At 43.0% G+C, this 22,457-nt stretch overlaps 1 protein-coding gene across 8 annotated transcripts in view; it reads right to left on the bottom strand.

Moving 5' to 3' along the window:
• mapk8ip3 (mitogen-activated protein kinase 8 interacting protein 3) overlaps positions 1 to 22,457 on the bottom strand; it is a 195,222-nt gene that overhangs the window by 153,904 nt on the left and 18,861 nt on the right. The gene's annotated exons all lie outside the window — the stretch shown is intronic.

Raw genomic sequence — 22,457 nt, 5'->3', positions numbered from 1 at the left:
AACTTCAGCTCTCATCACCGTGACCCTTTTAGATATATCATGCCAACGATACCATTCACAATAAAAACGTTTATACTTCTTAATTAAGCACGACATAAAAGCAATCTGCAGCAATGAGTTTAAGGCAGAAATCAGAGCCCGGCGATTGCCACACTGCACACACAAATTGGTTCTCAATTCAGCATTTGCAGTATGAAGATTGTGCAGACACAAAGCTAATGAGACTGCTAAAATGATAGGGTTATACAACTAGTGGTTCTCAAAACTGGGTCCGTAGATAGTCTCCAGGGGATCTGCGAGAAAAAAATGGCTGCATGCATGCTGGGAAGCTGGGCACAGAGTGCAGTCACAACACAAAAGTAGCACAGAGCAGGCTGGCTGTCTTGCCTAATATAGAAGCCCGCATGAGAGGGGTACAGAAGTAAATAACTATTTTCTTACAAGCATTATTGAAATGCTCTTTACATGCAGCACTCTCCTATTATGTATATTATACAGCATTATAATTTAGGTGGTGGTGATCAGCGATTATTAACCCATTTAAAAAGAGGTCCTTCAACCAAAAATGTTTGAAAATCATTGATATATATATCATTTTCTCCATCACAGCCTCTGGTAGGACAGTGAATAACTGAGCTGCACACATCAAGGAGGTCCCAAGTTGAACCCTCAGGTTCTGCTGAGTTATCGGATCTCAGGAGGGGCCATGATAGGGATCATGATGAAGTCAGCGTCATGAAACCATAGCCCGGCAAGGAGTCAAGGCCCTCAGGAGAGTACATGGGGAGGAAGGCAAGTTAGCAAAACAAAAATGAAATTTATGTATACCTGATGTCTGTCAAGATAACACAATTTATAAAAGGGAAACGGAAGGAGATTTCGTGGCAATTTGCCACGTTATAGAAAACGTGAAGTCCTTTCATCAAAGCAACAACATATAAAGAAAAATTGGTTTTGCGAAAGTTGTCATGGCTGCGCACGTGTGAATTATTTTAATTAGCTGACTCAAGTCTCCTGATCATTGGTAGCAGGAATCATGGTTCATTAATACTCTGACATAACTCAATTTCACTTCCACAACACTGCTGATGCTTCTACATTTGTGGTGAACAAGACATATCATGATTTTTTTAAAAATTTATTCATGGAATACAGACACTGCCGGCAAAGCGGACATTTACTCTACATTCCTAGCTAGCCTTCTTCAACAGTTGCAGTCAGGTACTCCCAATCCCAGTGCTAATTGGAAGGGTTCCAGGTTTTGGACCCAGTGATTTATGTCCAAGTCAGGATCATGTGTGACTTGCAAGTGGTGGTGTTCCCATGCACCTGCTGCCTTTGTCCTTCCATGTGGTAGAGGTCACAGGTTTGGAAGGTGCTGTCAAAGGAGCCTTGGTCAGTCGCTGTAGTGCATCTTGTAGATGATACACACTGCTGCCACTGTGCGCCAGTGGTGGACAGGGTGAATTTTAAAGTGATGGATGGGGTGCTGATAAAACGAACTGCTTTGTCTCCTGATAAAAACAAAAAAACTGCGGATGCTGGAAATCCAAAACAAAAACAGAATTACCTGGAAAAACTCAGCAGGTCTGGCAGAACAGTTCTGTCGAAGGGTCATGAGGACTCGAAACGTCAACTCTTTTCTTCTCCGCCGATGCTGCCAGACTTGCTGAGTTTTTCCAGGTAATTCTGTTCTTGCTTTGTCTCCTGATTGGTGTCAAGCTTCTTGAGTATTGTTGGAGCTGAACTCATCCAGGCAAGTGGATTCTGCCATACCCCTGACTTGTGTCTTGTAGGTGGTGAAAAGGCTTTCAGAGTCAGGAGGTTAGTTACTCGCCACAGAATTCATAGCCTCTGACCTACCCTTATAGCCACAGTATTTATGTGGCTGATATAATTAAGTTTCTGGTCAATGGTGACTCGCAAGAATGTGGATTCTGGGGATTTGACAATGGCAATGCCACTGAATGTGAAAGGGAGGTGGTCACACAGTCTTTTGTTGGAAATGATCATTGCCTGGCAGTTGGGTGGTGCATATGTTACTTGCCATTAACAGTCCAAACTTGGATGTCTTCAGGTCTTGCAGCAGGTGGGTCTGGACTTTTCAGTATCTGAAGAGTTGAGAGTGGAACTGATCACTGGGCAAAATTCAATGAACAATGAATCCACCTCTGACTTTATGATGCAGGGAAGGTCATGGACGATGTTTATAGGATAGTGATTTTAGTCAGACAATGCAGTGACAACCCAGCAGTTTAAACGTTGACATATTTCCTGTCTTTCATAAATACATTGGGGTTTATTTTGAAGTGTCAAGTACAATAGAATGGTTGGTAGATTTAAGCTCTCATGGAAGGGGGACAGAGTCTACCTAAAATATTCAACCAAACCTTTGATACAATAGCCCCGAAAGTGATATGATGGACAACCCAATCAGCAGTTGTAATGATTCACTATTCTGACTACTGAAAATAAGGCAGGATTTTGAAGCATTGCTGCAATGATTCAAAGGGCTGCAGCTGTGAAGTATTCTACAGTTTATTTTTCTTCCCCATTCACTGAACTCTCAGATAAAGCTATGAATGTGAAAATGAAATGGCAGCTGGCACAGTAAACCATTTGATAATACACAAACAAGGTAAGGAATGGGAGTGTGCCATCTTAAGTACAGAAGAGTATCAATTCACAAGGTTGCAATCACAGTAAACTTCAAATTTTGCATTGTAATGCCACTAAACTTAAAATAGCTTGTTTGTATTTTGCATCTAAAAACAGAAACTGTTTAAAGCTGAAAGTTGTGGATAGTGAAATGTTATTTTCAAGCAGCTGAGACAGTGAGCAAACTATCTCATGTTTCCCCTCATGGTCTACAAATAAAATAAAACCATTTTGAAATTCTAGTTAGTAAATCCTCTGACTTATACTCCCATCTCATATGAACTGAAAGGAAAGGGTTTCAAGATTCACACCACCCCAACAATGGAGGGTTCAGCTCCATTTGCAAATGGTGACCTTGAAATACTCGATGCACGCAGTGAGGAAAAGGGGGTGCAGCAGTTGGTAAAACTAGCCTCCTCAGAAAGGGACATTTCAAAATATCCAACAGGGGATACCTGAAAGAGTGATTGCTCTCTGTAACAAAGAGAGACATTACCTGAAAACGTGGAAGATGAGGAGAGTTGCACAGTGATGCTACCCACTAGACTCTTATAGCAACCACCAGTCCCAACTATGCATGTCGCAAATTGTACTCTCAAGAAACTTTTGCTCATGTACTGCTGGTTTCTCTAATGCTTGCAGCCCTTGGGTGTTTAGCATGCATACAGTAGTATGGCACACAAATAGGATACAGAGTTACATCGAAACAGTTGCCGCACTGAAACGTGAATGGTGTTTCATATTGTATCTTGCCAGTGGGTCTTAACTGTATGATGTACGTGCAGTTACTGACACACAAAGGCTACAAGATAACCACATGGATAACATCAGTGATCCCCTCTATTTTGTAGCAATACAGTGAAATTGGGCAGAATCATTCTGTTGTTGTTATTCACTAGATAGAAAGAGACAAAAGTGCCGTATCTGCTGAACAATGCACCACCCACTCATTTGATGCATCTGCAAGTAGCAATTCGGCTGATACTACAGATAATCCTTATGCTAGCTTGCATAACAATTGAGGGAGGATGTGATCTTGACTGCCACAGGTAGTGCCATCCCTATGGTGGATTTTAGCCGCAATTGTCCTTACAACAGATGGCACAACTCTCTTTGCCAACCCACTAACTGCAGAGACAATTCTCCCTGATCAGTGCCAGGTTAGGTGTGCAACAGCCAGTGATTATGGATGGTAATAAAATGGCAGGTGTGAGTAGTCTTGCTCTGGTGCTAGCTGATCTCCTTGTCACACCTCGTTGAGGTTCCCGGTCTTCAAGCATAAAAATCTGTGGTATTGGGGGGACGATTGACAGAAAATACCATTTTTACTGAAAAGCAGCTGTTTACCTTGAAGAGCTGTCATCCCCATATGCAGGAATACTGCTGCCCTTGAATATACACTTGCAACGTTCAGACTTAACGCTGGGTGGAATTTCAGCCCGAAGAATTGAAAATTGAGTGTTCCATTCCAATACCCTCTTTGACATATATTATGGGTGTCAAATAAAACACTTACACTTTGCAAGACAGCCAAGAGCTGTGACAATACAAATCACAAATGGCAGAGAGCATATTATGACCATGAACTCAACAAGATTGAGAAGTCCCAGTTTCTTGATTTCCACCCGCCTATCCTGTGGCACTCTTTCCACCTAAAATGACTTCAGGCGAGAATAGAATTGTGCTTGTGACCCAATTGTGGCCTCTTGTGCATCTCCGATTTTAATTGCCCCATGATTTGTGTCCCTGCTGTTAGCTGCTGGGGCCCCAAGCTCTGGAATTCCCTCCCTAAACCTCTCCGCCTCTCTAGTTCTTTCCCCGCCTTTAAGATGCTCTTTAAAGCCTCCCTCGCCACCTGATCTAATCTCCTGATGTAGCTCAGTGCCAAACATTTTTTGGTAAAGCTCCTGTGAAGTAGCGTGAAACGTTTTACTACACTAGAGGCGCTATATAAATGCAAATTCTTGTTATCTCTAATGCTTCTCCAAACAACCTGCCAGCACTGTCTCCACAGTCACTTATGATGAATGGCAACTTTGGAAAAGTACTCAACTGCAAGTATACCCCAGCAAGAATCAATACTTTGTGAAGGAAAAGAGAGAACGAAGAATTCAAAATCAACAGCCGTGAGTTCAACTTAACTTTTGAAATCATTTTCAAAATAGATTTTCTTAAATTTTTCATGAAAACCCTCTAGGATGTTAGGAGTAACAGGGGTGAGGTCAGTACTTTAATCACAGAGCTTTTTTTTTATCAGAATGATGTTTCTTTTGCATTTCTATTTAATGGGGCACCATCACACGTAGCCCTGTTTTGTAATAAAAACAAAAAACAGTGGATGCTGGAAATTCAAAACAAAAACAGAATTACCTGGAAAAACTCAGCAGGTCTGGCAGCATCGACGGAGAAGAAAAGAGTTGACGTTGACTCCTCATGATCTTTCAGTTCTGTTGAAGGGTCATGAGGAGTCGAAACGTCAACTCTTTTCTTCTCCGCCGATGCTGCCAGACCTGCTGAGTTTTTCCAGATAATTCTGTTTTTGTCCTGTTTTGTAATGCTTGTTTCAACAGCACACGTAGCAAATGATTTGGGCTTAATATTTCACAAATATCAAATTATTTATCATGTCCATTTTCAAGGATGATAATTCAAAGTGAAGCAGCTATATAATCGTTTCAGTCCTGTTAGGGACTATTAACATTTAAAGAGGAAATCCAAACATCCAGTAATTAGCTGGCAGAACTACACACAAGATTTCACATTTACAAAATCTTGAAGGTTGATTCACGTTTCCTGGGACCAACCCAAAAAGTATGCCACAGGCATCTAGAATTCACTTTAATTTCCCTCAGGGCTCCAACTATTCCTCCAAGGTAAAATTCTATGGGGGTCCTTCCTAAAACTTTCGACTATAAGACCCTCCACCTTTTTCTTTACAGACCTCACAACTGTAGATCCCTCAGTTCCTTGTTCAGGCTGCCAGCAGATCTAACTGCCTTCCCACAGCTTTCCAATCTACCTCTGCTGACTGCTTTCAGCCTCAAGGCTCTGTGAGGATCACTGCAGATTTCTTCCACTAGCTGCAAGCTACAGCAAATCTCCCAGTTGCTTTTCCCTCATGAAATCTAAACTGAACTGCCTGCTTCTGTCAGCAAACACACACAGATACATTAAACAAAAGAACCTTCTAAACAAGGCTCCACCCTGAATCACAATCTCTATGGCAATGTGGCATGCTTTGGATGAATCAAATGGAAATGTAAACAAATTATTTTACCTTCAACAAAACTCTTTGATTCTGTAATTCATGAATAATTTATATTTCTAATGGATGTAATTGCCTCCTCTCCAGACTCCCTGGCTCTATTACAAGCTAAGAGCTGGATCATTCATTGTTCCAAGTCTTTTCACCATCAACTCTGACCTTGTAAGACAAGCACAAGTCAGCTTTTTAACTGTAGTAACTCCAAGTTTGAATCGCATTTACTTCAGGGTTTCTTGTCAGTTTCTCAATCACATATCCTTTATTTTTCTACAGTTAAACCTTTAATTCCTAAGACCAGGAGTTATATTCTAAAATGTATAAATTATGAACTAGATATTCACAACCGTAAAAAGATTCCTTAGAACAGTAAGAAGATGGGAGATGGGAACCTATCTCAGTAGTGGGGGTAGAATTGAGGTCAAGCTGGCTTTGAACTGTGGAATGAGGGTGAATAGGGCCAGAGTGAATGGTGCAACTAGGGAGTGTCAATGTGAACTGGGGATGGGGAGGAGAAGACCGTAGGCTGGATTTTATAGCCTCCCTCCGGACATGTTTTTGGCAGGGGGGTGGGGTACATAAGATACTAAGGGTGGCTAGCACACCACCTTCCCGACCATGCCCAAGCTGTCCCCCATAACATGGGAGGGGGGAGCAGGCACACCCACCATATGTAAATTAATAATTACAAGTAAACTGAGTTTGTTTACAAGTTTACAATATTACACTGCCCATAGCATAACACAGTTGACATGGGCAGGCAGGCAGGAGTAGGCAATCCATTCTTTTAAATTAGCAGGAAGGAAGCGGGTACTATCTTCTTTTGGGGGGGGGGGCACGCGCGGAGGGTGCCTTCTGCGCATTGGAGTCACCCACCCACCCCCCTCCCGCTCTCAAAGACTGTACATCCCCCCCCCCTTCCTCTTCGTCTACACGGCAAAACTCTCACCCTCTCCTCCTCCTCCTCCCTAAGGTGCCTGATCCCTCTCCACCCAACACCCCTGACTCACCAGAGTCGGGCCTTCATCCTGGGCCTGCCTGCAGTCCCGGCAGCACTGCTACTGAGCTTTGGCTCTGTCAGGACTGCGAGGGCAGACAGCCAATCAGATTGGCCAGCAGCTCCCGTGGGTGGGACTTCCTCCCACGCAGTGAGGGGCACAGGTCCCATGTTTTCCCTGTTGTTGCTCCATGCAGCATGTTATTGCTGCAGGGTGGACTTCTCTTTCATCAGTCAGTTTTCAACTGACTTTTTAAGCCGGCAGAGGGGTAGGGGTGGAATTGAATAGCATTACACTGATAACGAAATAAATATTTATTACCTAGTGCTCTGTAACAGTGACAGCACCAGTACTAGGTGAGGCTATTGAGTGCACAGCCTCTACCAAATGGGGTAATATCTTTCAAATTCAACTTCAGAAGACCCCAATTTGATAATTATTTGTTCCTAACCCTTATACAATCCCAAGCAAAGTTGCTAAAGTATTGCCACAACTGAGAGTCATATGACACTCTAGTAATATAACACAATTAGGAACTGGGTTGACAAGACCACACGTGTACATTTGAAACATGGCTTTAAGAATCACTAAAGAGAGTGAATGTTCATTCCTTCACTTTAGGCTGGATTAACAGTCCAGTCTCAAGAGAGAAAAGAATGCCGTACCACATTGTATCACCATGTTCTCCATAGCAATTGTTCTCTGTTGTTGTCAATGCTGTAATTTCAATATATTCATATTTACAAAGAAAATTAAACGGCTGTTTTAAAATTTATTCGCTCTGTGCGTTGATGGCAATGAAAATCTATCCTAATCTCCATGCTCAGTTAGCGAATGACTTTTATTTTTCTTTTTGAAGGGCGGCTATGAAATCTCTCCTTTGTGATAGAACAGGCCAATGACTTTTAAACTGAACAATCGTCAAAGGTTGAGTATAGATACTGTTACCATTAAATATTCATTAAACTGTCACAAAACTTTACACCAAGTGAGAATGATCTTTGCTGTCAAGCCACATTGGAACGTCAGAGCCTACCGCCTCTGCCAAACAATGTAAACATAAAACAAAAACAGAATTACCTGGAAAAACTCAGCAGGTCTGGCAGCATCGGCGGAGAAAAGAAAAGAGCACCATCGCACCATCGTTCACTAAAGTCCCAGTTAGCCCGTTGCCCTCCTCATGTTTACATCAGTTCACATTTCCAACATGTTATGGCACAATGTAAACATAAAGGCAACCCTATCCTTGGGCTGGATTTTGCTTAAAAAGGAATAACAGCTTGTGAATGACACATGGCTTTGCTCATGTCCATGTCCAAATCAGCCAGCAAATTCAGGGGATTAGATTTGCTGTGAGTTGTGAACCTCCAAAACTTGCTGATTGATATATGATGTTCCGCCACTTGTGTCACACAAACAACATCTCTCCCCTATCTGTCCCATTATTTTTATGAACTCACTGAATTTGTACATTAATTGCTCATTAAATTGGCTAATGACTGCCGATCAAACTCTCTGGCTCAGAAAGGAAACAATTTAAACTTTCGAGTCTCATTTCTTCAAGCAGTGAATTGTTCAAGATTTCAAAATCAGCAGATTTAAAATTTTACATCTTTTCCTTACTTTCCTATCTTTTCCTCTCAATCCAATTTCTCCTTCTTTCTCCTTTTTACCTGATTTGACTCGAATGAACTCTCCCCCAACATTCTTGTTTCTTTCTCAATCCTTATATCTGGTAAAGGAGACAGAACTTCGGCACCATCGTTCACTAAAGTCCCAGTTACCCCGTTGCCCTCCTCATGTTTACATCAGTTCACATTTCCAACATGTTATAGCACAATGAAATGTTGAGCTGAAGAGTACAGGAAAATGTCTCATGCTGTCTGCCATGAGATTCCCCACTCCAGCAACTTCTAGCCCATGTATTACTTATATATGGCTTTCCAGGCAAGTAGCAAGAATTGCAATATAACCACTGATAAAGCAAGCAGACCAAAAACAATCAGGTGGGTGAAAGTACATCCGGTTTCACTGGTACGTATAAATATCATCACCTTTTGTAATCTATGGATGGATATTTTGCAAAGTTGCTGAGACTCCAGGATCTTCAAAACTCAGATCTGTAAGTCCCCGTCCCCCCCATTTCCGACAGATTCCATTTTCACTGTGGGGAAGGGGGGGCGGGTACAGGGCGGGCAGCACCCAGAAGTCCCACCCCCATTTTCACTGGAGGCGGGACATGACTCCCACATGAGGGAAAACCAAAACTCAGCGGGGCTGTTTGAACTTTGCTGAGTTCAAACAGACCCCATATTTGCAGGAGCAAGGGCCTTATCCCACAGTGTGGGAGTTATGAACCTTTAGAGAAGTCTTAAATGCTCCTGAAGGGCGGATAAGATCTGTCAGGGTGTCAAGTTATTTATTTTTCCTGAGCTGGAAAAGTTCCCGACTCGAGCTACTGGTCTAAGGAGCGAAAAATCCAGTGCCTAGTGTAGAACCTGCGCCCAGGCTGACAGCTTACACAAAGTACCTGAAAAGGAAAGGACTTGCATTTGTATAGCACCTTTCACAACTTCAGTATGTCCCAAAGTGCTTGACAGCCAATGCTTTTTGAAGTGCAGTCACTGCTGTAATTAAAGAACTCAGAGACAGGACAGTCACAGGTGTTTCTTGCTCCTGTAGCAATGCAAATATATAAAAAGGAACATTTTAAATCTGGTTCAATCACAAAAACGAAGGGATTTAGCTTGCTGAAGGTTGGGCACTTTCCAAATATTGGCTGCATATCTTAAAGAGATCAGACAGAATCGTTAACTTTCTTCGATACAGTATTTTTCAGAAAACTGAAAAACGTGCAAAGTCCATATCACCAAACTGGAAGCAATTCTGAGAAATTTGGAAAAGAACAACAGAAATCAGTGGACTCCACCCCCATGCCCAAATCAGCTCAAGATCAATTTTTCAGGCTCGGCTGTGTGCAGGCTTTTATTTACGTCACTGCCACGGAAATTAAATTCTATTCCTAACCAAAAGTGAAATGAACACTGATCTTTTAGACACATTTTAAAGAAAGTGTTTTGTTACCACCAGAGATTTGTGTTTCAGAACCTGGCAAAGGACAACTAATCTAGGCTTATTAGTGTTAAAGAAACCATTCTCTCTGGGAAGAAATTAATATTTCATGTCCTATTATGTCACACTCCAGCACTGAAACCAACCATCCCCCACTGTAATTTCAAACCCTTCAAATCTCAGAAGACCATTACATCATTAGGCCATTACCCTGAACAGCATTTTCAAACATGGTTGCATCTGCAGAGACACAGTGAGGGAGGGAGTGTACAGCTGACACTTCCCCAAAGCAACCAGCAAAGGCCAGGGGGCCTATTGTCTGCTGCGAGACTCAGCCCATGTCGGATTCACACTGGTGAAACTCCCAGGACACCCTCTGCTGGGAATACTGACTCACTGTAACCTGAAAAAGACAAGTAACGCTAGATGACACAGTTTGGCAGTTAGGCTTCAATGAGGTGGAGGCTCTTATCGTCTCGGAATACATTAGTGTTTCGCCGTCCAGTCTAGACAAATTGCCGAGAAATCTTTTACTATCCGTACAGGCTAATCAAGCTAATTTACAGCACCGCACTGTTACAAAATGGCAGAAGCACCTAAACAAGTCCGATGTTTCCAGGCTCTTTTATTTTTGTTAAATATGTTGCTATCAGACTTGCAAGCCCCGCAACCAGCACCAATACGAATTTACAGGGCCTCACTCCGGGACAGTCTGCTCAGAATTGAAACACAGTTTATCTCCAGTACTCAGGAGCCTCAAAGCATTGACAGATCAATCGCAGCTGAGGTTTGGCTAGCAAAGAGGCCCTTTCAGAAACACAATGATGATTGTAGGTGGAAGGAGAAAGTGATGGTCAAACCTTTCGGCAAATGCTTTAATGTCCCTTCGGGATTTAGAATATACTTCATATTCGTTCACTACGTTTGCATACTGCAATAAACTGCTTAAAGACCGGAAAGAGAAAAACTCCCCGCACAGAACAACACTATTCAGACTGTACCAACATCTGTAAAGCCTCTGTACACCCACACACATATTATGTAAAATTCCTAAAACAACCAAAGGTAAAGAACATACAAAGTCCAGTACAAGTATCAGTGAAGTAACTGAGCTCTAAAACCCCATCAGGGTCTCTCTCTATCTCTTGTTCTGATGAGAGAATGGCAGAGTCCCCTTAGGAAACAGTGTGACAGACATTTTTACAATTTCCCTGGGGCTTCCCAATGTCTCAGCATTGTGGCAAGAGACCGGGGGAATTCCCGGGCAATTCCAAGGCCTCTATCCCAGTCAATTTAATTTTGTGACAGGAAATAAAAGAATTACGTATTTCTCCATGTAGATTTGGTCCTGTCCTTTCGTACAAGAGTGGGATAGATCTTCCTCTTGTGCGGCCAGAGGGTGTTCAGGTCCTGGAAGATCCTGCAGAGAATAGCCATCACCTCTCAGGGGCTGAATTTGGCTTTATGGTTCTACCAAGGGGCAGTCTGTGTATATCCCCACCATCACTAAATAATGACCACATCCACCTCTAACATCCCCACCACAGCTCATCTACTGCTGAAACCTTCATCCATGCAATTATTAACCTCTAGATTTGACAATTCCAATGCTCTCCTGGCTGGCCTCCCGCCTTGTATCATCTGTAAGCTCGAGCTCATCCGAAACGCTACTACCCGAATCCTAATCCACACCAAGGTCAGCTTACACTTCACTCCTGTGAGCGCTGATTGACATTGGCACCTGGTCCGGCAAAGCTTTGATTTTAGAATTCCTGATTTTTATATTCCTCCATGTCTCACCTTCCCCCATCTCTGTAACCACCCCACCCCCAGCAGCCCTACAGCCCTCCGAAATCCTGCGCTCCTCCAATTCTGGCTTCTTGCACATCACTGATTTTCATCACTTCACCAACACTCCCACAACACTCAAGAAGCTCGACACCATCCAGGACAAAGCAGCCCACTTGATTGGCACCACATCCACAAACATTCATTCCCTCCACCACCGACACACAATGGCAGCAGTGTGCATCATCTACAAGATGCACTGCAGCAACTCACCAAACCTCCTCAAACAGCAGCTTCCAAGCCCACGACGACTACATCTAGAAGGACAAGGGCAGCAAATACATGGGAGAACCACCACATAGAAGTTCCCCTCCAAGCCACACACCATCCTGGCTTGGAAATATATTGCCGCTCCTTCACTGTCACTGGGTCAAAATCCTGGTACTCCCTCCCTAACAGTACTGTGGGTGTACCTACATCACATGAATTGCAGTGGTTCAAAAAGGCAGCTCACCACCACCTTCTCAAGGGTAATTAGCGATGTGCAATAAGTTTTGGCCTAAGCAGTGACACCTACATCCCATGAATGAAAAAAGAAAATCACTGATGACTGTGCCATCAGCTGCCTGGACCTGGGGCTCCCTTCCTAAATCTCTCTACATCTCTCTCCTCTTTTATAAGGCTCATTTATGTACACCACTTCGATCAAGCTTTTCCCTCTGTCCCAATATCCCCTTATGTGGCTCAGTATCATATTTTGTTCGGTTATGCTCCTGTGAAATACCCTGGGCTTTCTCATTCCCTGCAAGTAAAAGGCAGGTGTTCAAGCCTTGTACCTCTTTTTGAATTACCCAGGAAGTAGGGGAGCTTTGAGTTCCCCGTTGCTTTTTCCATGGCAACGCCTTGATCAGAGTCAACTTGCCAACCAATCAGCACACTTTCCTCCTGTAGTATAAGTTGTTGTGATCGTTTGAAATTTGGCATTCTTGCATTTGTCCCGATGAGCTACAAAAATCCTCAGCAACATTTTTCCCTTTTCAGCAATATGTTAAAATATATAAACGGTATATGGAAACTAAAATCCTGTTGTTATGGGAGGAAGGGGAGCAACAATCCTATCTCAAGAAACCAAGCTCACAATGTTTTTTTTATATTCGTCCATGAGCGTGGGATTGGTCGCTTTACCGCCCATCCCCAAGTAATCTCGAAAAGGTGATGGTGAGCTGCCTTCTCCTGCTGCAGTCCATTTTGCAGGAGCACCCACAGTGCTGTTAGGGAGGGAGTTCCAGGATTTTGACCCAGTGACAGTGAAGGAACGGCCAATATATTTCCAAGTCAGGATGGTGTGTGGCTTGGAGGGGAGCTTCCAGGTGGTGGTGTTCCCATGCATCTGTTGCCCAAATACCAGCAGCTTCAGATCAGGCGGAGCACGTCAGGTGCGCTCCACCTAATTTGTACCTCGGTGGGCAAGGACAAATTGGCCTTCATATCTTGGTGAATGTCCTACATAACGAGAGCCATCCATGTCCATTATTGTATCTAAAACAAAATCCATGGGGGGTGTAATCATGATTTTTCTATAACAAATGTCAATGGTGAACAGTGGTAAAAGTAAGTGGTAAGTAGTAAGCAGAAACTACACAGCCCACACACAATAAATGCCTGGTCTATATATCCCAAAGACAGAGAAATGACCCTTCTCTAATATAACAGAAAGCAGAACTTCAGATGAATAATCTTATACCTGTCCAATTCCAATCATGTGACAGTGTGAATTCTTAAATAAAAATAAAATGAACGTCATCAATATGCAGCATCAAGTGGTAGGATTTTGGGTTTTGAGTCAGGGCTCCAGCAATGGGGTCAAACAGGGGTCCTGACCTCTCATTGTTTGAGGAACAATCACTCGACAGTGATTTTTCTCTGAATTGTCCAATTAGTGACCAGAATAGTTGTTCACATCCAATCAAGGACAGTGGTCGGGCCCGCTAAGCTGGAGGGCCAACAGGGAATCCCTCCAGATTGGAAGGAGCTGCAGCCTGCTGTTTCAGGTAAAGGAGAAAGAGGCCACTTCCCCTCGCAGCAACTTTTAAAACTTCCAAATTAAAATTTGGCTACAGCTGCTGGGTCGCCATCATGGAGGGGAATCCCTCCACAGGCCGGGGGGGGGGGGGGGGGGGGGGGGGGGGGGGGGGCAAGTGCTGCTGTGGAGTTGGTGGATGGATATGGAGAGCCTCAAAGTCTGGTCCATCTGGTCTGTCGCCAGGCAGCTGGTCTATTCCTGATGCTGCAATTGAGTTGGGGGGCATGGGCCACAGACTGACTAGAAAATCCCAGTCAGCCTCTGGTAATCACCCTTAACTGCCCATTCACTTACCTGAATTGGCCATCTGCCACTTGTAGACAGGTAGTCCTTCCACTCCCACTCTGAACCCTCCCCTGGAAAAATGTCTCAGAGGTGGGATCATGCCTAAAGTTAGGATAGATCCTAACTTTGTTTTTTTTTAAGAAACCGTGGAGGTCAGTTACTGAACACATTCACAAGAGTCTGCCACTATATTTTTAACACACAGAATAAAATGTTTATTAAACAAGCAAAAATGAACTATGTTACACTAGACAAAAAGGCTGGAAAGATTTCAATACAGATACCAGAAAATGATTCAAACTCAAATTGTTCCTTTTATCCCAGCAACCCTTACAGGCCATAAAATGCCAGTGAAGGTTTACCACTGTCCCAACACCAAGGTTTCTTGCTCAGGTTAGCTCAGTTTCAAACAGTTTTCTTCAGGTGGTCTTGAGTATTAATTAGATGCTTTTATTCAACTGTTATCTCTCCCTGAAACACCCAAAAATTGCAATCTATACTCACTATTACTTCAACTTCAGAGCAAAGACATGAATTCCCTAAATTCAGTTCCCCAGCAGGCTTGTGGAATTTCTTATTAGAGAGATTAGACCTTCTGTCTGCATTCTCTGCTATACACAAACTAACTGGCCGTTCTTCTGTGTTTCCCTGTCTCTCATGTGTCTTTTCCCCTGTCGCTAGGCAACAGCACTGTTTTTGCAACTTTTATTTTTATAACTTCACTAAACAACTGACCTCTTGGTAACCCATCTCTTCACATCAAGAGTTGTAAAACCTCATTAAAAACGCAAATACACAAATAGGACTTCCCAGCACCCAGCTCACAAAAACCTCTAAATGAAACTAAAACCAGGTTTCATTTTTCTCAACACCCAAATACAAAATCTAAATTAAACTATTGTTCCTAATAAAAAGAAGTAATGGAAACATGAGGAGAATCTTTTTCACACAGTTAGGATCTGGAATGCACTGCCTGAGTATGGTGGAGGCAGATTTAATTGAGGCATTCAAGAGGGAATAAAAACAGAAAATGCTGGAAAAACTCAGCAGTTCTGGCAGCATCTGTGGAGAGAGAAACGGGGTTAACGTTTCAAGTCCAATATGACTCTTCTTCAGAACTGCTTGAAGGAGGGGTTCCGAAGAAGATCCATATTGGGCTTGAAATGTTAACCCCATTTCTCTCTCCACAGATGTTGCCAGATCTGCTGAGTTTTTCCAGCATTTTCTGTTTTTATTTCAGATTTCCAACATCTACAGTATTTTGATTTCATTCAAGAGGGAATTGGATTATTATCTGAAAAGGAAGGTGACAGGGGAATGGCACTAGATGCATTGCTCATTCAGAGGGCTGACACAGACACAATGGGCTGAACAGTCTCCTGTGCTGTAACAGTTCTGTGATACTTTGCGCAGTTGTGCTGACATTAAATGGTGCTGTGTCATGGCCTCCTCCCTTGTTGGTCAAGTTGTGTGGTTTCCATGCCACAATGGCAGGGGAAGGAAAGGAAAGGACAGACAAAAGAGAAAAGACTTGCATTTTTGTAGCACCATTTACAACTTCAGGACTTCCCAAAGCATTTTACAGCCAATTAAGCACTTTAGAAGTTGCAGTGCAGGAATTCCAAGTGCATTCTGCACCTCAAGCATTGCCAGGCTTTATTTTTATTACTCCAGGGAACCACTGAATTGTAGATGTTTACAGCACAGAATCAGGCCATTTGGTCTACCGTGTCTGTGCCAGTTCTTAATTTTGCTGCCCTAATCTGCCCCCCCCAACCGATTTCAGGTCAGCCCATGTGATGGGAATAAATTGGAGCATCTACCATCCCTGTCAATAGCTCCAGACTACAACGTGAATGTGAAAATGTACGTTGCCACAGCAACTCTGACTCCTTGACAGGCTGGCTGGACGGCTGGTGTGGATCAGATTGGTGCCAACAGCATGGGGTTCTGGCTGGTGTGGATTTGGAACCTACCTCTTTGCCCCTGGTGGTTATTGTGGCACTGTGGGTTGGACCTGCCTTCGGGCAGAGAGCCCCAAAAGGAAGAATCTATCCCTATAAACTCTATCATCCTCTCTTTTAAGTATTCATCCAACTTTCCCTGAAAGATAATCCATTTCATTTTGTACTGTTCCGTGCTTCAACAACCCACTGCATTAAGAAATCTCTCCTAATCTCTCTCCTCGTTTTCTTAGCCATCATTTTAAATTGGTGACCCCTCAATGTTGACACATGAGAGTAGGTTGTCTTCACCTATTCTCGTTTATAAATTTTAAAAACCTTGATTAGGTGGGATTTATTCTGCAGCAGATATTGGTCAAAATTTTAATCCCTAAACGGGGCAAGAATACAGAAATGGCGGGTGTGAAAATTCATTCTGCTGACCACCTCGCCCTACCCCCCCCATCGGCATTCCGTGGAGACCATTCCCTCCGGGACACCCTGGTCACTTCTCCATCACCCCCAACACCTCATCTCCCTCCCACAGGGATCTGACTTATGCGATCGCGGAAGATGAAACGCCTGCCCCTTTGCTTCCCCCCTCCTCACCGTCCAAAGGCCCAAACACTCCTTTCCGGTGAAGCAGCGCTTCGCTTGCACCATCTTCAATTTGGTCTACTACATTCACTGCTCCCAATGCAGCGTCCTCTACATTGGAGAGACCAAACGCAGACTGGGTGACCACTTTGCGGAACACCTTCAGTCTGTCTACAAGCATGACCCAGACCTTCCCGTCACTTCCCATTTCAACACACCATCCTGCTCTCATGCCCACATGTCCGTCCTTGGCCTGCTGCAATGTTCCAGTGAAGCCCAACACAAACAGGAGGAACAGCACCTCATCTTCCGATTAGGCACTTTACAGGCTTCCAGACTTAACACCGAGTTCAATAACTTCAGACCATAAACTCTCCTCCATCCTCAACCCTTTTTATCCCCTTTTTTCAATATTCATTTTCATCTTTTAATTTTTATTTTTTATCTACTTATTTTTATTTATTTTCATTTTTATTCACTGTTTTATCCCTACCTTTTATCCTATTTTCAATCTTTTTTCCTACCACCGTCCCCTCCCCCCACCCCCACAAGGCCCATCACTTGTTCATGTTGTTCTTTCCAGAGTGCTTACCCTTGTCCTATTATCACATTCTGCTTTCTGACAATGCCACCATCAGCACCTTCTTTAGCCAGAACCACTACCATTAACACCCCTTTGTCCTTTGGTCCATGACATCTCTGGCAATCTCTTCTTTGCCCCCACCTATCCACCCTCCTTAAACAGTATAAATTTCATCAAATTTTTACTTCTCTTTAGCTCTGAAGAAGAGTCATACAGACTCGAAACAATAACTTTTTTTTCTCTCCACAGATGCTGTTAGATCTGCTGAGTTTTTCCAGCATTTTCTGTTTTTGTTTCAGATTTCCAACATCCACAGTATTTTGCTTTTATCTTAGGATCTATCAAGCCAGGTTTCACTCTGGGATCTGACTTATTCAATATTAACATCAGCTGGGATCATAACATTTTACCAATTACTTTAAAATCAGTGCTCTCTCGTTCTTGATCCTTCCACAGTGAGAACAGGTTTTCCCTATCTACTGAGTCCATAACCCTCACAATTTTGAATACCTCCATCAAATCTCCTCTCAACCTTCTCTTCTGGAAGTAAAACGGTCCCAGCTTCTCCAATCCACATTTGGTTTTAACTTTATTACTGAATTCCGTGTCAAGGAGAAAATACACCCTCATAATACATGGGAGTAGTCTGTTGTAATTTTTACTCATTCACAGGATGTGGGCTTCGCTGGCTGGGCCAGCATTTTTTGCCCATGAGGTGGTGGTGGTGAGCTGCCTTCTTGAACCGCTGCAGTCCATGTGGTTTAGGTACACCCACAGTGCTGTTAGGGAAAGTTCCAGGATTTTGACCCAGCGACAGTGAAGAAATCTGTAGAATAATGTGTCTTTTTTTTAGTTGTTCTTGGGATGTGGGAATTGCTAACAAAACCACCATTTTTTGCCAATCCCTAACTGCCCTTGAAAAGTTAGTGGTGAGCCACCTTCTTGAACCATTAGCTTCTATGTGTGTAGGTACAGTCAATGCTGTTAGGGAGTTCCAAGACTTTGACTCAGTCTGACTGGTGAACTATTGCAATCCCATCTTTTAACTTGGGTTTAATCTTTTAAACATTTCTTTCTTTTTAAAACAACACAATGGGAACATTGAAGCATGCACCGCCAATGGGGTCCTCGCAGATAGTGGGCAATTTATCAGATTCTTCGCTATCTTCCTTCTATTAATGCCAATAGGTGTAAAGTTACACCTTTGGGTTCTCGGTGAGTTGCCCACAGTGTAAGAGGCTCACCCATGTTGGGTAGCCTCAGAAATTTCCACCTACCGTGTTTTGGGAACGTACATCCTTCTAAAATGGCACAATAAAATATTATATCTAATATGAAACAAATTGGACAGTGTGCTGTCGAGATCTGCCACGTTATATTTTCCACATCCCCTGGAGTATAGTTCAGCCAGGAGTACAGCTGGTTTTCATATAACTGGTCACTGCCCTTCGACTGTGGATCATTAAAGTTTAATGTCCCTAATTTTTCGTCCAAAACATCATCATTGTAATTATTTACACTAATCATTTTCTATTGGCAATTTTTCAGATATACAGCGTACATGCTACAATAGGTGATAATTAATTTTCCAGGCATCTTCATAAAAGGGAACGCTATAAATCTTCTTCCACCTAGTGATTTTCCATTACAGTCTCTCTAGTTATCAGAGTGCAGAGAGGCCTCTGCATTTACACATTGCTGCCAATTTCAACACACTCTCTCCAAAATATCATATTCCTTGACCGTTAACAAAGTTCCGTGTGCATGAAACTTCAAGGTACTGTTCATTGTAAAAACAATTTGGACATTTGCCTTTTGCATATTGTTCTGAATGCCAAAATCAATCAGATTCAAATATAGCAACTATCCAAGTGCACATCTTGACAGTGCATGTTGGCAGACTACTCAGCTGTGGAGTATACCTGATGTCCTCAGCCAGTGCTGTCATGTATTTACAGCAAGTGTCAGGGGATAACAGTTAAGAGCACCACAAACCCCACCACCCGCACCCACCCTGCAGTTTGAACACCAACACACAGAAATGCATTAATGTCTCTGCTGAAGTAACAGTCACTGGAATTTAAGGGACTGCAGTTAAGACTTTATGTCAGCAGTTCCCAAATTGTGGGCTGTGGCCACAACTGGAGTCACAGAAACAGCAAATGGAAATGCAAGAAATAAAATCACAATAAATCTCCTGCCTCTACCACCGCCCACCCCACCCAATCTTTGTGTGGTCCCGGTGGTGGGAAGTAGCCAATCACAAGACAAACTCCCACCACTGGTCATTTTGATTGGCGGCAGCAGCTCTGATCAGGCATGCTGACATAACTATGCGTCGGTGCAAACACATCAGAGGCTTCTCAGAGCAATGATGATGGAAGTAGTTGCAGATTTAGTGACCAGCAGCAGCCCAGTCAGTGACAGCCTGGGATTTTCATCATGGATTTACATTGTGTTATGTGTTGATCCACAATACGTGAACATTAATGATTAGAGACTGAAAGTTATTATGCTGCTTTATTGCTATTTTGTTTTTGTCGGTATCTAGGGTTGCAGTAATATTCAAGTGCCGAAATGGAGTCATATTGGAAAATTGGTTGGGGAGTGCTGGTTCATGCGCTAAATATTTGATGATGCTATTCCAGCCTATTGATTTGACTTCTTGTGGCTCGAGGAAAAGCACATCTGGTTTTCTATTGAATTTCCCTGCTTGTCACTCTTTTTTCTATCATTTCCTCCATCTCTTGGTTCAAAATTCAATTTCGCAAATTTGCCTTCCATGTAAAATTTTCACCACCTCATTGACCTCCCTGCTAATCCCACCTTTGCATTGCTACCAGGGAAAGACATAAGAATGGGTCAAGGTGACTCGCCTACTTCTACTTCTGTGGTAAAAATGTTAGAAATTAGTGCTTTGAGTAACCAGAATTAAAACCCACATCCTATAATCCATTGCTCAAAATGCATGGACTATTATGGTGCTTGGGGCAGCAGGCTTATTTTAAAATCATCTGGGTCAAAATCCTGGAATTCCCCTCCCTAACAGCACTGTGGGTGTGCCAACGCCACATGGACTGCAGCAGTTCAAGAAGCTCACCAGCACCTTCTCTAGGGCAATTAGGGATGGGCAATAAATGCTGACCCAGTCAGTGATGCCCACACCCTGTGAAAGAATAGATTTTTTTTTTTTTAAATCCACAACCTGAAACTAAAAACTGAAATAATGAATCAGAGAATGGTTACAGCACAGAAGATGGCCACTCAGCCATCATGTATGTGCTGGTCCTCAGAAGAAGCAACTTATCTAGTGCCACTCCCCTGACATTTCCCCATAGCCCTGCATATTTTTCCTCTCCAGATAATGATCCAATTCTCTTTTGAAAGCCACAATTCAATTTGCCTTCACCACACACTCAGACTGGGCATTCCAAATCCTAACCACTTGCTTCGATAAGAAAAAGATTTTCCTCATGTGGTCATTGCTTCTTTTGCCAATCACCTTAAATCTGTGTCCTCTGGTTCTCCATCCTTCTGCCAATGGGAACAGTTTTTCCCTATCTGTTCAGACCCCTCATGATTTTGAACACTTCGATCAAATCTCCTCTCAACCTTCTCTTCTCCAAGGAGAAGAGTCCCAACTTCTCCAATCCTGTTCACGTAACTGTAGCTCCTCATTTCTGGAAATGTGGAAAATAAATAGGTTTTGAAAATATTTGTGCAGGTACAATGTCTCAAACCTGGCTAGCCAAAAACCGGAACTGTCCAAAAACCAGGCATTTTTCCCTCGGGCACCACTCCCTGAACAGAGTAAGCACAGGGATGAAGGAGCCATTCTCGGACTGATCCCATAGGACTGAAGCAGCAACAACTGTGCGCACACAGGACCCGAGTCCATCCAAGTCCACCCCAGGCCCTCCCTATTCTCCGGATATGAAGCTGCCTGTGCCGCCGGCAGGAAAATTCTGATTGCAACATTCCCAGCCGCTTTCAGGTGAGGGGGGTCAGAAAGCAGCCATTTCTCACCAACCCGTGAAGCCATTGTGAAGGAGTTGGTAATCCAAAATCCGGACAAGTCTGAAGTCCGGCATGGCTTCTGTCTCGAGGATGCCGGATTTGGGACACTGTACCTGTATCGTCCAATAACACTATTTAGATGAGCATTTTTATTTCTTTAAAATGGTCTGTAACTGGTCAATATCACACCATAGGAACACAGGAGGATTATGCTATTTAGCCTGTCAAGCTTGCTCCACCATTCAACTAGATCACGGCTGATAATCTACCTCAATGCCACTTTCCCGCGCTATCCCCATAACCATTCACATCATTAGTCTCCAGAAATCTATCAATTCTGTCGTGAACATGCTCAGTGATTGAGCTTCCACAGCCCTCAGGGGGAGAGAATTCCAAAGATTCACCAACCTCTGAGTAAACAAATTCCTCTTCAACTCAGTCTTAAATGACCTGCCCCTTATTCTGAGATTATGTCCCCTAGTTCTAACTCACCAGCCGGGGGGAAAGATTCTATCCACATCTACCCTATCCCACATTGTAAGAATTTTGTAAGCCTCAATGAGATCACCTCTCTTTCTTCGAAACTTTAGAGAATACAGGCCTAGTTTCCTCAATCTCTCCTCATTAGACAATCCTGCTATCCCAGGGATTAGTCTGATGAACCTCCATTGCACTCCCTGTAGTGTATTCACCCACTGAACCATCCTGAAAGCAGATTGATATTTTGAGCTGCACTTTTTAATTTTCTCAATCAACTATTATCACCCAATAATTCTTTGGCAATTATTTCACGATCACTAATGCTACTATTGGCTGTGGTTACTTCAACCACAGCCCCAAAATGCACTGAGGTTAGAATTCCAGGTTTTCACTCAATTTGAGTTCAACTCCAATACCCCTAATATTAATTATATATTAATGTACAATAACATTTTAAATTCTGACTGGCATTTTAACCAGAGAAACAAAATCAAAGCAAACTGCAGAAAAATAATTCATAAATGGATGGCAACTTCTGGAAGGGATGGATCCTTCATGTTTGGAGAGAGTTTTCAATAAATATCCCAAATGTCTATTTAAGCTGAACATTTTGCCAGCACTAAGTACTGTTGCAGAGATATCTGGCAGACAAGGAAGAGAGATGAAAATTAGTTTAGATTGTTGTTTTCTG

This window comes from Carcharodon carcharias, chromosome 15 (assembly GCF_017639515.1).
Source record: "Carcharodon carcharias isolate sCarCar2 chromosome 15, sCarCar2.pri, whole genome shotgun sequence".
Taxonomy (NCBI): Eukaryota; Metazoa; Chordata; class Chondrichthyes; order Lamniformes; family Lamnidae; genus Carcharodon; species Carcharodon carcharias.
The sequence above is the reverse complement of the archived record's forward strand: the minus strand, read 5'-3'. Positions and strand labels throughout refer to the sequence as shown.